General features: G+C 55.8%; 1 pseudogene; it reads right to left on the reverse strand.

The window, feature by feature from the left end:
• Positions 1-4,041: 4,041 nt before the first annotated feature.
• On the reverse strand, positions 4,042-12,606 carry LOC141584936 (serine/threonine-protein kinase PAK 4-like; annotated as a pseudogene).
• Between the last annotated feature and the right edge of the window lie 833 nt (positions 12,607-13,439).

Genomic DNA, 13,439 nt, shown 5'->3' on the forward strand with positions numbered 1-13,439 from the left:
TGCACATCTTAGTTGTCAGCTAGGAACTTAAAGAAATCTTTATGAAAAATTGCTAGCTTTTTATCTGTATGCCCCTTGCCTCTCCAGTTCTCTGCCCCCCAAAATGTAGCTACCTAAGCCTCCATGAGCTCTGATCCCTCAATTACTGAGAACACTGTGTTCTGTTTGGTTTCCTTCTCCTTTACAGTGATGCTGAAAATATCTCCAGGTCGAAAGCTGGATAGTCTCAGGACACATGTAATTTATTCTCTTCTCACATGGATCACAGCCCTGTACTATCTGTTGTCCAATTACAGGAAACACTTATTTTGTACATTTGTTTAGTTTCCAATTGTTAATAGTGGGAGGGAAACTGACTTCTTATGTTGTTTGGTGCAAACATAATTGAGGTTTTTGAAATTACCTATTTTATTTTTTTTATTTTTTTTTATTTTTGAGGTGGAGTCTTGCTCTGTTGCCAGGGTGGAGTGATCTCAGCTCATGGCAACCTCCACCTCCCAGTTTTAAGCAAGTCTCCTGTCTCAGCCTGCCAAGTAGCTGGGATTACAGGCACCCGCCACCCATGCCTGGCCCATTTTTGCATTTTTAGTTAAGACAGAGTCTCAGCATGTTGGCCAGGGTGGTCTGAAACTCTTAACCTCTTGTTCCAAGCGATCCACTTGTTTTGGCCTCCTAAGTGCTGAGATTACAGGCACGAGTCACTGTGTTCTACTTCCATTACTTTCAGTGGCAAAAACTGGAATTACTTTTGCACCAACCTCACAACATGGAAGCAAAAATTGCTCAGTTTTGATTTTAGTGGGCATGTTCTCTGCATTCAGAATTTAGTGGATAGCTCTTTGATTTTAGTGCACCAAAGATGATGCCAATCATTGTAAGTTGTACTAGGTTTTTAAATTTTTGTTGACATGTTGTCTGTCAGGTGAATTATTCCTTTCAGAGATGTATGTGTGTATGAAAGAAAGGGGACCTGGCTGCTTTTAATATTTAGTCTTTGGGTTTAAGAAATGTAATGTTGGCTGGGTGCGGTGGCTCATACCTGTAATCCCAGCACTTTGGGAGGCCGCGGCGGGTGGATCACGAGGTCAAGAGATCGAGACCATCCTGGTCAACATGGTGAAACCCCGTCTGGATAGCTCACCTCACAACTGCCAGCGGCTCTTCTAGGCAGCACTGGCAAGGTCAGCCAGCAAGTCCGGAACTGCTTGTCAGAAAGGGGGCTGGGACTCTGAAAGGGGTTCCCAGCTAATTACAAACAATGCAGAGAGGACAGGGTGTAAAGCCTGTCACTTATCTGGGCTATTTTCTTTTTCTTTTTCCTTTTTTTTTTTTTTTTTTGAAAAAGTCTCACTCAGTGGCCAAGGTTGGAGTGCAGTGATGTGATCACAGCTCACTGCAGCCTCCAATGTCTGGGCTTCAGCAACCCGCCTGCCTCAGCCTCCTGAGTAGTTGGGACAATCGGCATGTGCCACCATACCTGGCTCATTTTCTTTCTTTGAGACAGAGTCTCACTCTGTTGCCTAGGCTGGAGTGCAATGGCATAATCTTGGCTCACTGCAACCTCCGCCTCTCGGGTTCAAGCAATTCTCCTGCCCCAGCCTCCCGAGTAGCTGGGATTACAGGCATCTACCACTACATACAGCTAATTTTTGTATTTTTAGTAGAGACTGGGTTTCACCATGTTGGCCAGGCTAATCTGGAACTCCTGACCTCAGGAGATTCACCCACCTTGGCTTCCCAAAGTGCTTGGATTACAGGCATGAGCCACTGCACCCGGCCAATTAGTTTTATTTTTTTGTAGAGACAGGGTCTCGCTATGTTGCCCAGGCTGGTCTTCAACCAGTCCTCCAGTTTCAGCCTCCCAAAGCATTGGGATTACAGGTGTGAGCCACCACGCCCAGCCTCTGAACCATTCTCATAAATCCAGGGAACAAAACCCTTAGTCAGATGTGCCTCCAAGGAGGCAGTAGACATGCAGAAGCACAGACAAACACAGCTCTGTAGGAGGGTTTGCAAGGTGAGTGACGGAGCCAATGCAGGGCACTGGAGGCGTGCAGATAACACAGCCCAACCTGTGCCCCTTAGTACCATGGTCTTTGGCCGCCGCTCCACGTCCACCATGTCAAGCAGGGGGAAGGCCATCTGCAGTTCATCCATGGTAAGAACATTCTGGAATCCCAGTCTGGAGCGAGCTCAGGGAAGTAATGCTGGACAGTTTTGGGGGAAGATGCCTTTCTGAATGCATCACATCAGAAGTGAAGGGAACACAACCCAGTCCTGATCAAGCCAGGCAGGAGGGCAGCAAGCAGAGCCCAGCAAGGATGGCACAAATCCTGCAGGTGCTGGCGAGCAGGCTGCAACTGCACAGGTAAAGAGGGCAGCTCCTGGGCAACCTACCAACAGTCACCAGGCACATGACAGGTACCAGGTCCTATGCCATACATGGCCCAGAGGGCAAAAGCACATAAAAATTTCTGTCCCCAGCTGAGTGCAGTGGCTCACACCTGAAATCCCAGCACTTTGGGAGGCTGAGGTGGGAGAATTGATGGAGTCCAGGAGTTCCAGGTCATTCTGGGCAACATAGTGAAACCCTGTCTCTACAAATAAAACAGTCAGCTACACATGGTGGCATATGCCTGTAGTCTACTCAGGAGGCTTCTCAAGAGGCTGGGGCAGGAGGATCAGTTGAGCCCGGGAGGTCAAGGCTACCATGAGCTACGATTGCACCACTGTACCCCAGCCTGGGCAACAGAGTGAGACCCTTTCTCAAAAAAAAAAAAAAGAAAAGAAAAGAAAAAAAAGAGAAAAAAACTGTCCCGAGGAGCCCAGCACATTCAGAGCCCATCAAAACCAGTGTTCTGAGAACAGTGCTGCCAGTCAGTGCTGAGTTCAGAAGAGACTCCTCAGTGGGCTGGGGAGTCCACCAGAGGGAGGAGGGCTGGAGCTAAAATCTTGTAAGATGAACGTGAATCAGCAAGGAAGAAGAGACCCTGGGGAGGACCAAGCCAGCTTCAGTCTATCTCCTCTAAGATCTGCCTCCATCTGCCTGTCCTCAATTCCAACTCGCAGTGTTAACTGGATGTGGTTTTGGATTAATCTCAAAATGAATTTTCCCCAAATCCTGATTCTATCAGATTGCCCCATCAGCAATAAAGCCTGCCCTGCCCTCCACTGCCCTGAGACTCCTCAAGTTCACTTGCAAGGTCCCAGACACCCTGGCACCACCCCTCCTGTTCTCATTCCTCTTCCTATCCCATTCCAATCTCCTATTTCCCCTGCCTGGGAAACCTTAGCTATATGCTGGGCTCCACTGTACCCCTCCAAGAAGCCAAGGCAATTCCTGACCCAGGGATACTCCACTGCCCCCCCCCAATACCTGTGGCACATTCCTGTGAGCTTATGAGCCTTTAATCATACGCCTTGGTAAACGCTCCTTTATTGCACATGGTGTTATTCTTGCCTCCTCAGGCACAAGTCCCTGATTCATTCGTAAGCCCTGCGCCTCATCCTGGTCCTTGTCCTGTTCAGTGTGTGGCACACTTCTGGTACAGAGGACAGGCTCAGCACGACCCAGCTGCTTGAGAACAGGGGCCTGGTATTCTGCAGGCTCCCAAAGACAAGCTCCCTGTAACTGCTTCACTACCACTGGCTAATAAGCTGACTGAGCACCCCAAGGAAGAGACTAGAGAAGGGGTTCCCAAACCTAGTTACAGAACCACTAGGAGAGGTATTTTGGTTTTTTAAAAATACAGATTCCTGAGTTTTACCCTAGACCTAGTCAACCAAGGCTCCAGCGCAGAGACCCTGGAATCTGCATTTTATGTTCCCCAAAGGATTCTGATGCAGGGGTAAGAAGACTGGCTTTTGGAAACCACCAGACATGAGGACCGACCACACTCAGGAGCTGTCCTCCCACCCCTCAGCCCGCAGCATCACCCATGCACCCCAGCACCCAGCATCCCTCACTACAGTCCCCACTCAGCTGAGGGAGGCAAGGCTCCAGCCCTGCCCCTTCCCTTCAGACAGAGTAAGACCAAAAGGTTACCCCCGGGCATTCTCCACCACAGGCCCCTGCCCAGACACCAGCCTCTGCTTCTCATGGTACTTTGAGAAGAGCTTCACGGGGCTGTGAGACAGAATAACCTGATCTGCATCCACCTGTGGGACAGCCAGGACAGGGGAGGGCAGAGGAAGACAGAACCATTGAGGGAAATAATGAGACAGGTGACAGGCCCTTTAGCCTAGGGAAGGGAAAACCCACTCAGAAAAAGAACAGACACAAAGCCCTCTCTAGCACCCAGCAGCACTTCTAAAGTGCACTTTTCCAGATGTGAGAAGAACCCGTCTCATTTGGTTCTTGCCACACAAAACAAGAGGCCAGAAATGTCACAGATGTGGGTTCCGGCCACTTGCCACCTCGTCAGGTGGAGTTATATTTCCCAGGCCCCCACCTGGAAGCCACAGGGCTCACCTGTGCTCCCTGTCACTGTCACAGAAATCGGTGTTTTACTTTCTATTTTCAGACATGATGTGCAGCCCAGAGGTCAGAGCTGGGCTCCAGAGCCAGACCACTGGGGAGCTCTACCACCTCCCAGTGGGGACTCCTGAGTGAGTCACCTCCCACAGGATCCCCCCATCTCCCACCCTCATGGCCTCTAGGGCTCTTGGGGGCAGTGGCCTGAGTACCGCAGACAGCAAAGGTCAGGCGGGACTGGGAACCGGTGGCCCTGAAAGCCTGTGCCCTGGGGCCCTGCTGCCCAGGAGCATTTGGGTTGGATTGGAGAGGAAGGCAGCCCTGCTCTGGGGCTGTGAGGGGCCACAGCCTACCTCTACAACAACCAGGCCCCCCACACCTTCTTAGGAACTGTAGACCCCTTTATGTTTTTTTTTTGTTTTTTTGTTTTTTGTTTTCCGGATAGAGTCTTGCTCTGTAGCCCAAGCTGGAGTGCAATGGTGCAATCTTGGCTCACTGCAGCCTCCACCTTCCAGGTTCAAGCAATTCTGCCTCAGCCTCCCAAGTAGCTGGGATTACAGATGACTGCCACCATGCCCAGCTAATTTTCTGTATTTTTACTAGAGACAGCGTTTCACTATGTTTGTCAGGTTGGTCTCGAACCCCTGTCCTCGTGATTCCCCCACCTCGGCCTCACAAAGTGCTGGGATTACAGGTGTAAACCACTACACCTGACCCACTTTCTGAATTTTGAGGATCTCTATGGGTCTTCTTGTCTCCAGTGAACCCTCCCCCCACAACCATGGGAGGACAATTTCAGGTGGCCTACAGTTGTCGCCCCCAAAATATATCTGCAGACATCCTGAGATTTCCACGGACTGTCAGTGAAACAGCTCTCTCTGCCTCTGCCTAGACTGACAGTGCAGTTTTATTTTCCTTGGGGGAAGGGATGGAGTCATCCAGTTCTGCAGAAATTTCGTTGGAGTCAAGGGCCCTTTCCTACAGAAAGTCATGTCCACCCTGCATTATCAGTGTCACAGCCTGGGGTTCAGAATCTCAGTCCAAAGAATGAGAGATAGGGCTGTGTTCATACCCCAACCTGGGTGCTGGGCAGGCAGTGGCTTTTCAGTGGAGGGAGAAGCCTGTGGTGAAAGCTGCGCTGTCTGCCCAGAACCCTGCCCCTGGGCCCAGCATCCAGTGCTAACGGAATAGCCCCCACCAGCCTGTGCCCTCCCACTTCACAGAGCCCTGACCAGCCTGTGTCCTCCCACTGCACAGAGCCCCCACCAGCCTGTGTCCTTCCACTGCAGAGCGCCCACCAGCCTGTTTTCTCCCACTGCAGAGCCCCCACCAGCCTGTGCCCTCCCACTGCACAGTCTCCACTGGCCTGTGTCCTCCCAGTGCAGAGTCCCCACCGGCCCGTGTCCTCCCACTGCAGAGCCCCCACCAGCCCGTGTCCTCCCAGTGCACAGAGCCTCCACCAACCTGTGTCCTGCCACTGCACAGAGCCTCCACTGGCCTGTGTTCTGCCACCGCAGAGCCCCCAGCATCCTGTGTCCTCCTACTGCACAAACCATCCACTATCCTGTGTCCTCCCCCTGCAGAGTCCCCACCGGCCTGTGTCCTCCCCCTGCTGAGCCACCACAGGCCTGTGTCCTCCCACTGCAAAGAGCCTTCACCGGCCTGTGTCTTCCCACTGCAGAGTCCCCATCAGCCTGTCCCCTCCCACTGCAGAGTCCCCACTGGCCTGTGTCCTTTCCCTGCAGAGACCCCTCCAGGTTGTAACCTCCCACTGCAGAGAGCCCCCACCAGCCTGTCCTCTCACTGCACAGAGCCCCCTCCAGCTTGTGACCTCCCACGAGCCTGCATCCTCCCACTACAGAGCCCCCAACAGCCTGTGCCCTCCCACTGCAGAGCACCCACCAGCCTGCGTCCTCCCACTACAGAGCCCCCACCAGCCTGTGCCCTCCCACTGCAGAGCCCCCAGCAGCCTGTGTCCTCCCACTGCACAGAGCCCCCAAAGTGCTGGATCCCAGCTCTGGGCTGCATCAGGGACGAAGTCCCGGATCTTCGACACAGCCCTAGAGGGTCAAGCCCACCTACCTTCAAAAGGGGTGGGGAGAGACAGGGAAGCCCCACCATGAGAACCCTGACCCCCCCACAGCCCATCACCTGTCCCCTCACCCTGCTGTCATGGGTTAGCAGGATTGAGTCACTCTTGATGTCCAGTTGGATGACATCCTGGTTGTGGAGCAGCAACAGGGCCTGGAGCACAGCCAGGCATGGCCAAGATCTGCTCCTCATTCATCCTGCGGGTGGGGGTGAGCAGGTGGGTGGACAGCTCCCCAGGGGCAGAGGGGAATGAAGCCCTGCCTTGGGCTGGGAGGAACCTGAGACAGCTTGACCCCACTCTGAAGCTGGAGGAATGGAAGACATGACCCCATGCCCAGGGGGTAAAGGGGGACACCGCACAGCTGGTTTGGAGATGTGGCCCCACCCCAAGTGGTCTGCAGGGGATCTGGTCATGTCACAGGAGGAGTCTGTGGCCCCAGCAGTACCTGGTGTGGGTGACAATGTTGGTGAGAGAGTCTCCTTCCAGAAACTCCATGACCATCCAGAGCTTGTCCCCCACCAGGCAGCTGTAGTACATCACCATGTTCTCATGCTCATAGTCCCACATGATCACCACCTGTGCAGGGGCCGGGGCAGCGGTGAAGGTGGCCAGAGTGGAGCAGAAAGGGGCAGGAGGGCTGCCCAGGCCTGCCTCACACCCAGCCACTGCCTCCCCTTGGGTCCCCTCACAGTAGTTCTACATCGAGCCTGTGCCCATGGGGCCACCTGGCCTGCCCTCCCCTAGTACTGCCCCAGCCACATGGCCCTCAGAGGCAGCCTAAAGCCCACACCTCCCTTCTGAGTGCTCCCCTGGGACAATGCCCATCTCAGGTCAGTCCTGGGTTGGTGCTGAAGGGAGGTGGGAAGAGCATTTGAACTCAGGGCTGAGACCCTGGACAAGCAAGTATTGGGCAAGGATGAAAGAAGAGGCGTGCACGTGAGGGCAAATGAGGAACCTAGGCTGGGGAGCTCCTGGTGCAGCTGGGTGCTGTGACACATGGCACGGTGAGAGGGGCCTCATACACCAGGCAAAATGGGTGCAGGCTTCCTCTTGTCAGGATGCTGCAGGCCACTGCCAGGGTCTAAGGTGGAATGGGGGTGGGGTGGGCCTGAATGTGAGAAACTTCCTTTTGGTGGTTGTGTGGGCTGTGCTGAGGACTTGGTGGTTGCGTGGAGCCTGGGGCGGGGCCTGGAGTGGGAGACAATGGACTGTGCAGACATAGGGAGAAGTTGCCGGCCCAGGACTGGGGTGGGACACGGGGAACCCAGGAGGGGCAGGTCTGGAGGACACTACCCTGGAGTCCAGGTGGGCCTCAATGGGTCTGAGGGGGCTGGACGACACTGGGTGGGTAGTCAGTGGGCCGAGGAACCCTGGGTCAGAGGTTCAGGGACAGCGATGTGGGTGAGGATGCTGTGAGGACAGGCAGGGACCTACCCGGGGTGGAGATGGCCTGGGGGTGGGAAGCAGTGAGGGGAGCAGGGGGGCCTGGCGCAGCACAGAGGAGTGCAGGGAGAGGAGGGAGGGCAGGGTGGGAGCACAGCAGGGAGAGGAGGTAGAGCGGGCGCAGGGGGAAGCAGGGAGGGAGGATGGCAGGAGAAAAGGAAGGGCAGGGCAGGAGGTTGGCAGGGAGAGGGTACAGCAGGGCAGCAGCTCTCGCACCTCTCTGAAGAGCAGCTCACGCATCTGCTGCTTGCACAAGTCCATCTCCTTGATGGTCAGCAGGTTGCCCGAGCTGCACACGGTGGCAATGCACATAATGACTGTGGAGCCGTCGCCTATTTTGAAGTTGTCCATGTAGGATCAGGGGTCGCCTGGGTCCACCACCAGCTGCAGGGCAGCCCGGAAATGCTCATGGGATATGTGCTGTGGCTCCCGCTGTGGCAAGCGGGTGCCAGGGGGCCCAGGAAGAGCAGGGGTGATGAGAGCGGCAGGGTCTCGGGCTGGAGGGACCAGCTGGGTCTCTGAGGCATGGGGGTCTAGCACTCCAGTGCTGGGGGTACCTTGGGCTCAGGCGGGAGGCCAGGAGGAGGAGGAGAAGTGCTGGTCGGCCAGGCCACCTGTTGATGGCCCATTAGGGGCCACGTCTTGAGGCTCTACATGAAACAGAAAACAGAGGTAACTGTCAGTGAAGGGTGCCTGGGCCAGCTCTGCTCCCTAAGTAGGGGGGAGGCCCAGTGATGAGACAGACACATTGGTGGTCAGGATTAGATGCACAATGGGTCTGGCAGGGCTGGAAGGTGGCGATGGGAGAGCAACAGTTAGGGGACCTTGGAGGCCCTGGGGTGGGGGATGGGTTACCCTTGCACCCCGGCATGGGTGGTTGGTGTCAGCCCTCTCATAGGTGTTTAAGGGCCAGCCAGCTGCCAATTTCACCCCACTGGCCAGACCAACAGGCTGAGGGGTGCCGATGTCATGCCCAGAGAAAGGGGGTCCCCTGAGCCCTCCCTGGAAGACTTGGACCTTTTCTCTGGCCCCGCTTGTCGCCTGTCACCACTATCGCCATCTGCCTCACTGTGACTGGTGATCCAGCCTAGACTGCCTGCCTTCCCCAGGACCACTCTGGCCGTGGTGGCCAGCTCCTCCATTATTCCATTTTCCTGGCGGGCACAGGCGGGCGCTGGAGGGCTGTCTCTCTGAAGAGAGTTGGAGCGTGTCACAGACATGTTCTCAAACTCGCCCAGAAGCAGCATGAGGGCCCCATTCTTGGTACCTTTGCTGCCCCACATGATGGTCTGGGGTCCCGGGCAATGGTGGGTGGGGGTGCAGCAAGAAGTCGGGGACACAGAATGGGCATCCAACACAGGGACATGATGGCATGACACACACAGAGATAAGAGAGAGACAAAATGAGATACTGTGGAGTAAGGATGGCATGGGCAGTGGCCCATCCCCCTCTGGGATGCCGCTGCAGGGTCAGAGGAGTATGGCTACGGCTAGGTGGGATCCCAGAGAGGCACCCCTTGTTTTTCTCCTGTTCCCCAGATGGGCGGCACAGTCGTGCCCTGTGGGGTGGAAGGGAAGGAGGGCAGAAGCTGACTCACCCCATAATCAGGCTGAAGGCTACAAATTACAGGATGCTGTGGCCAGGCCTGGGCTGGCACTTCCTCCCCTGTGGGAGCCAGTGTTCATGAGCCCCAAAACCACACTCTCTGCTCCCACAAAGGACAAGGGGTGGAGGACAGGGAGAGTCACAAAGGCCTGGCCCCAAAGTAGAGGTCAATGGGGTTCCAGGAGCCGGGTGCCAAATACAAACCCATGTGGAAACCAGGCAGGGCGTCCAGTGCATTCCAAGTCTCTACCGTCCCCACTCTCCATGGTCTGAGTTGTGTCATACACGCCCACTCTGCCCTTGCTCTATTCCCACGCACACACGTGTTCTTGCTGCTCCGCCCCCTCCTGCCCTGTTGGCTGCTCCTTCTGCTTGGAACATCAACTCCCAGGGTCCCTGTGGCTCTCTCCGTCCACTCTTTCAGGTCTTTGCTCAAGCTTCCACTGGCCACCCATCTAAAATGCCAGCCCCTGCCCTGCCTGTGTTCCACCTAGATCACCTGACAGCGGCTGACATGGAGCACGCAGGCATCTGTCTGCTCCTGCCTCTGTCCAGTGCATGCTCCTGGGGGCAGGGATTGTTTTTTACTGTCTCCTTCGGGTCCCACTATATCTCAGCACCTATAAGCATCTGGCGCACAGCAGGGGCTAAGTGAACTTTTGCTAAACCACGGATTGATGAGGTGGTTGTGCAAGGGCCACAGTGAGCTGAGAACAGTGGTCCTGCTGACAGGGACCTTCCCCAGGCTGCCAGGCATCTGTAGCTGGACGCCTGCCTCTAATATGCAGGAAACACTGATCCCCCAAAACCTGTGGCCTTCTGCTGCCCCGTCTCTCCTGGCCATGGCTGTCTGTTGGAACCCGGATCCTACCCAGCGGCCCCAGAAAAGCAAAGTGGACACAAGGCCAGACTTTGCTGTTAGAACAGGGGGTTGAGGCTGGGTACGATGGCTCAACCCTATAATCGCAACACCTCTGGGGGGCTGAGGTGAGAGGACCACCTGAAGTCAGGGTTCAAGACCATCCTGGCCAACATTGTGAAAAAGTCTCCACTAAAAATAGCTGGGCATGGTGGTGGGTACCTGTAATCCCAGCACTTTGGGAGGCCTAAGGCAGGAGGATCACCTGAGGTCAGCAGTTCCAGACCAGTCTGGCCAACATGATGAAACCCCTGTCTCCACTAAAAATACAAAAATTAGCTGGCCATGGTGGTAGGCACCTGTAATCCCTTGGGAGTTACTCCAGATGCTGAGCCAGGAAGGAGGCTGAGACAGCAGAATTGCCTGAACCTGGGAGGCGAAGGTTGCAGTGAGCTGACATCGCAGTGGCACCGCACTCCAGCCTGGGAGATAGAGCAGAACTCTGTCTTAAAATGAAACAAAACAAAAGCCAGGGGGTGGAGAGGGCCCTGGGAGACCTGGGTCCTGGCCAAGGGCAGCAAACACAAGCACCCATGGGGCTCCAGGTCAGCACTGGCCACGAGGCACTGTGTGTGAATTCAGGTGTCCTATTTCCTGGTGGACAGTCACAGCCAGGCCTCTCATCTGGCGAGCCAAGCAGGGGCTGGGATTTTGGAGACACATGCCAGTGGCCACAGAGCCAGGCAGGTCCTGGAGTAGAGGGGGTCGCGTGTGGCCTGTGGCCCACAAGAGCCAGGGCCACACCTGTGGAGGCAGCTGCCACTCAGCTCCAGCTGGTCTGTCACCAGAATCCAACAGCTTTGAAAAGTGAAGTCTGTCACTTTTTAAGTGGTGGCAAAGAAGTCAAGGCATTCAAAAGCGCCCTGCGTGGGCCACACGGGCCCTTCCATGGGCCTCCAAATCGAGGCTGTACTTGTGTCTATGGCCAACTTGTGGGTCTTGGCACTCCTCCCTGCCAGGCTGGGCTGGGCACCGGGAGAGGCGAGTCCAGGCACATCCATCTACACCCCCTGGAAACAAACCTGGCGAGCTCCCCCTGGCCTGCAACCCTTCCCAGTCCCCACCGACCATGGGAGAGAGTCCAGGCTGTGAGGCTGCTTTCCCGAGGTCCAGCACAGTTTCCTGCCAGGCCAGCCTCATGCCGCCCACAGCCAGACACTGGCTTTGCAACTCTTATAATTTCACATGGAGGCAGGAGAGGGATTAAGAGCATGGGGCTTGGAAACAGAAGTTGGTTCAAATCCCAACCTTGCCATTTTGCTCTAGATGGCAGGAAAAAAAAAAACCAAAACCAAAAAGTCCGCAGTGTTCCGCAGGGGTGATTTCCTACATGAAAGCTCAGCTTCCCCTCAATCTGCTGCCATTCCGCCTCCTCCTCCTCCTCCTCCTCCTCCTCAGCCACTGTGTCCCCTCCTCCCAGAAGCTTGCCTGGACCCCTGGTCTGGTTCAGTTACCTCCTCCAGGCTCCTCGATCCAAGTCCTCAGCACTAGGGACTGTCACCCTGTGGGAATGGGTCCGTTCGCCACTGCCAGGAGCTCTGGGAAGGCTCAAGGGTGGGATGGGTGTGGTCCAGGGACAGGAGCATACTGCCCAGGGTATGAGGCTCAGGTTGGAGGCTGGTGTGGGGACTGTCAGACAGGTCAGGGAAGCCTCAGGTTGGGTGGCATGGGGTTCTCAGAACTTGGAGGCAGTGGGTGGAGGGTTGGAGAAGGGCCAGCCTGGGACCCAGGATCAGGGTGGAAGCTGGGATTACATCTCCGTTTCCATGTAATTGAGAAGGTGTTGGTTATAGGGTCGAGTGTGGGGTGAGGGCCAGGCCACTCGGGGTGGGGGGCGAGATGGGGGAGGTGGTGGTGGGTGCCACATACCCTGGGGGCCATGGGCTGGATGGAGGTGATGCAGGTAGGGTTGATGAGGTGCTTGGGCTGGCGAGCCGACTCCTCCATCAGCCTCTGCCACTGGCGTGCAGCCCAGTGAGCTTCTGCTCATGGTGATCGAAGCCCATGTGCACGCAGTGCTCAAAGTTGGATGGTGCACAGATTGCCACCTGCTTCTTCCTCTTCTGAAACATGGTTCCCGGGTCTCAGTGCGGACTGCACGAGAGAATCATGGTGGCTGGGTGGCAGCAGTGAGCCTGCCCACATCTTCCTCCTCTGCCCCTAACCTGTCCCTTCCACTCTCATGTTCCGCCGGGATCCACAGGAGACAGCAGCCTCCTTCCGGTCTCCCTGCTCACCCCCTACCCCATCTGCATGGCAGACGCAGCCAGAGGGCACTTTTGATGGCAGACGCAGTGAGAGGGGCCATGTCCCCTTCCTCAGAACATTACTGCCTGTGTCTTACGGGCCCACAAAGCTCCATCGCCTCTCTGTTCACATCCCCTGGAGGCCTCAGGGCCTTTGCAGGGACTGGTCCCTCTGCCTGGAGGTCACTTTCTAGTGTCTGCACAGGGCTGCCCCTCCCCTCCTTCAGGTCTCAGAGCAGCAAGGACTCCTTTCCTGACCACCCAAACTTCGAGACCAGCGTGGTCAGCATGGTGAAACCCTAGCTCTACTAAAAATATAAAAATTAGCGGGGTATGATGGGATGCACCTGTAATCCCAGCTACCTGGGAGGCTGAGGCAGGGAAATTGCTTGAACTGGGGAAGTGGAGGTTGCAGTGAGCTGAGATTGAGCCACTGCACACTCCAGCCTGGGCGACATAGTGACTCCATCTCAAAACAAAACACAAAGGGGCGAAGGGGAGATATGCTGGTCGAGGCGTCACACAGAGAGCCGGGAGAAAGATGGGACGGGGAGCCAGGCAGCCAGAGTTTCACTCTCCACCACATGCTACCGTGACCTTGGGCAAGTAACCACCTCTCTGTGCTGTGGATGAACCACCACAGGGCTGCTGTGAGGGGT

Source organism: Saimiri boliviensis, chromosome 6, assembly GCF_048565385.1.
Source record: "Saimiri boliviensis isolate mSaiBol1 chromosome 6, mSaiBol1.pri, whole genome shotgun sequence".
Classification (NCBI taxonomy): domain Eukaryota; kingdom Metazoa; phylum Chordata; class Mammalia; order Primates; family Cebidae; genus Saimiri; species Saimiri boliviensis.